Consider the following 4,368-nt stretch of genomic DNA (forward strand, 5'->3'; position numbering starts at 1 on the left):
AAAGTGAAACTGGTCGCCATCAAACTCAAAAGTAGGGCATCTGCATGGTGGGAACAGTTGAAGCGTTCACGGGAGCGATAGGGGAAATCCAAAATTACTAACTGGGAGAAGATGAAGAAGAAGAAGATGAAAGGGCACTTCCTCCCCTTTGGCTATACTCAAACCTTGTTTCAGAGGCTTCATTCACTAAGGCAAGGCGCAAGATCAGTCAATGATTATACTGAAAAATTCTATCAGTTGGTGGCTCAGAATGATTTATCTGAGACGGAGGAGCAGATGGTAGCACGGTATTTGGAGGGATTAAGGAAGCCCCTGCAGGATGTTCTCAGCCTTCATTCATTGTGGACAGTTTCTAAGGCATATCGGCGAGCACTTGCAATAGAGAAACAGCAAAGTAGGAGGCCAGTGGTCAGAGGTGAAGGAAGTCAGCCAGTTCGCCCTCAAGAATCTCGTCCTGTTTATCATCCACAGCGGGATAGTTCCAGCTCAAGTATTAAATGCTTTAGGTGTGGTGAATAGGGGCATAGGGCGACTGATTGCAGGAAGCCTGCTGGTCAGAAGATTAAAAATCTTCTGATTGAGGAGGATATGATAGAGAAGTTCGAGGAAGTTGGGGAACCCGTGTATGATGAGGGTGAAGATGAGGACGTGCTATATGGAGATGGTCAGGAGACCTTGGTCATTCAAAAGAGCCTGCTGACTCCCAAGGGCGACTCGGGGGATGATTGGTTGAGGACCAACGTTTTCCACACAACCTGCACAGTTGTTGATAAAGTCTGTAAGCTGATAATTGATAATGGCAGTTGTGAGAATGTAGTGTCTGAGGAGGCTATCGAGAAACTGCAAGTGAAGATGGATCGTCATCCCAAACTATACAAGTTGTCTTGGCTGAATAAAGGCAGTGAGGTAACGGTAGAGAAAGATGCTTAGTGTCTTTCTCGATTGGAAAAAAATATTTTTATAATGCTTGATGTGATGTGGTATCAATGGATGCGTGTCATGTTTTGTTGGGACGACCTTGGCAGTATGATCCCAGTGTTATCCATGATGGGTGGAAGAATACTTATTCTCTTAGCATCAAAGGGAAGAGAATTGTTTTGGTGCCTCGCAGGGAAGGAAACATCCCTGCCCTGGTAGTTAAAAACCTCAATCTACTTTCTATGTCCAGGTTCTTGGTTGAGGTTGGGCGTGAAAAAATAGTTTATGCTTTAATGCCTCGTGAAAATAGTACAGCGAATGTGGATTCAGAATTTCCAACAGAAGTACAGCACCTACTGATGGAGTTTTCTGACTTGATGCCGGAGGATCTTCCTCCAGGACTACCACCTATGAGGGACATTCAACATCAGATCGACCTCATCCCGAGGTCGAGTCTACCAAACCGACCAGCATATCGCCTCAGTCCTAAGGAAGCTGAAGAGTTGTAGCGACAGGTGGTAGAATTATTGGAAAGGGGCTACATTCGTGAGAGTATGAGTCCTTGTACAGTTCCTGCTCTACTAGTGCCGAAGAAAGATGGGTCATGGCATATGTGTGTTGACAGCAGGGCAATTAACAGGATTACAGTGAAGTACAGGTTTCCAATTCCCCGTCTGGACGACATGTTGGATCAATTGTTCGGTTCTAAGGTCTTCTCAAAAATTGACCTTAAAAGTGGATACCACCAGATTAGAATCAGGCCTGGAGATGAGTGGAAGACCGCGTTCAAGACACAGCATGGGTTGTACGAGTGGATGGTCATGCCCTTTGGACTATCCAATGTACCCAGCACTTTTATGAGGTTTATGCATCAAATTTTATGGCCTTTCATGGGGAAGTTTGTGGTAGTTTATTTTGATGACATACTTATTTATAGTCTGACATGGGAGTCACATTTTAATCATCTTCGTGCTATCTTTGATGTAATGAGGACGGAGTGCTTATTCATCAATCAGAATAAGTGTTCTTTCTTCACAACTTCTATAACCTTTTTGGGTTTTGTTGTGTCTACTAATGGTGTTCATGCAGATCAATCCAAAATTAAGGCAGTTTTGAATTGGCCAAAACCAAAAACTTTGCACGATGTCAGGAGTTTCCATGGATTGGCATCCTTCTATCGTCGATTCATCAGAAACTTCAGTACCTTGATTGCTCCTATCACAGAGTGCCTTAAAGGGCATGATTTTCGGTGGACTGAGGAGGCAGATGCTAGCTTTTAGTTGGTTAAGCAGAAGATGATGGAGGCCCCAGTCTTGGCACTTCCGAATTTTGAAAAGGTGTTCGAGGTAAATTGTGATGAGTCTGGAATTGGTATTGGTGGTGTTCTAAGTCAGGAGGGACGTTCAGTAGCCTTTTTTAGTGAGAAGCTATCGGGATCAAAGAAAAATTACTCCACTTATGACCTAGAGTTCTATGCCATAGTTCAGACTCTGAAGCATTGGCGCCATTACCTGATACAGAGGGAGTTCATCCTTGTTACTGATCATGAGGCTTTGAAGTATATCAATGGTCAGCACAAGCTGAGTAGGCGACATGCAAAGTGGGTGGCGTACTTGCAGGAGTTTACTTTCACACTCAGGCATCAAGCAGGGAGTTTGAATCGAGTAGCAGATGCATTGAGCCGTCGCACATTATTCCTCACCACCATGAGCACCAAGATTGTCGGATTTGAGGCATTTCTTGATATGTATGCTGCGGATCCCTCATTTGGGAAGATAATTCGGGAGGTAACTGATAATCACCGGCATGATTTTATTTTACATAATGGTTACCTGTTTCGTGGATTGCAGTTATGCATTCCGGATGCAGCAGATTATTAGTGAACTTCATAACGAAGGACATTTTGGGCGAGACAAGACATTGACATTGGTCTCTTCTGATTATTACTGGCCCAAGTTGAACAGTGATGTGGCGCATTATGTGGAGCGGTGTTATGTATGTCAGCGGTCTAAAGGGGCTCTTACTAATGCTGGATTGTACACACCATTACTCGTACCTGAAACTCCTTGGTTTGATGTCAGTATGGATTTTGTCTTGGGCTTACCTCGTACACAGCGGGCGATGGATTCCATTCTTGTTGTGGTTGACAGATTTTCAAAGATGGCTCATTTTGTGGCTTGCAGGAAGACAATGGATGCTACTCGGATTGCTCATCTTTATTTCAAAGAGATTGTGCGTTTACATGGTGTTCCACAGTCAATTACTTCTGATCGTGACACTAAGTTTATGAGTCATTTCTAGAGGAGTTTGTAGGAGAAACTTGGAACGAAATTGAATTTTAGCAGCGCATACCATCCCCAAACAAATGGTCAGACTGAGGTGGTGAATCGGAGTTTGGGAAATCTTTTGAGAAGCTTAGCCGGGACTAAACCGAAGCAATGGGATTTGGCATTACCTCAAGCAGAGTTTACTTATAACCGGTCGAGGAATAGAACCACTGGACTGAGTCCTTTTGAAATTGTCTATGGTCAGAACCCATCCGGAGTACTTGATTTGGCTCCAATTCCACGTGTGGGTCGCTTCAATAACAAAGCTGATGAGATGGCTGAACATCTTCGAGGTATCCATGAGCAGGTGAAGCTGTCCATACAGGATAGTAATACTAAGTACAAAGTTCGGGCAGATAGTCATCGACGCCAGGTGTTGTTTGATGTTGGTGATTTTGTTTGGGCAGTATTAACTCGTGATCGTTTTCCAACTGGGGAATACAATAAGCTAAAGGAGCAGAAGATTGGACCTTGTGAAGTGCTGCAGAAAATCAGTGATAATGCTTACAGATTGCGCCTCTCGAGCCATTTGAAGACCTCTGACGTCTTCAATGTAAAACACCTAAGCCCTTGTTTTATGGAGTCCGATGAAGTTACTGTGAACTCGAGGGCAAGTTCTTTCCAACTCGGGGCGACTGATGCAGGAGGATCCGAGTCGAGTGATGCTGATTTGTCAGATAGCACGATGATGGCGCTGAGATACCATGAGATGGCGGATTGGCGTAAAGATGGAAAGTGAATCACCATTATTTCCTTAATTGGGGGAATTTGACGCGTCTTTGGTAATTTGGCCATAACTTTGGCTACGGTTATCGGAATCGCTATTATGACCCCAATCCAGAAAGCTCTCTTCGGCGCGCACATCGTGGCCACCCAGCTATGCTCGGTAGACGTCAATCTCGAACCCAAAATCCACTGTTTTCCTTTCCAAAATTCAATTTTAAGTTATTTTTTATTATTTATGGTAATATTTTGTTTCCTTTTTTCCATATGTTAGAAAACTCGAATTGAGCCAAATTTTTGGCAACTTACTCCTTTTACTTAATATTTTTTTTTGGTATAATTTCGGGATTTTGCCATTTTTGATAATTTTCCCATAATTTCGTATTTCGCAGCTATTTAA

Source organism: Olea europaea, unplaced genomic scaffold, assembly GCF_002742605.1.
Source record: "Olea europaea var. sylvestris unplaced genomic scaffold, O_europaea_v1 scaffold2517, whole genome shotgun sequence".
Lineage (NCBI taxonomy): Eukaryota > Viridiplantae > Streptophyta > Magnoliopsida > Lamiales > Oleaceae > Olea > Olea europaea.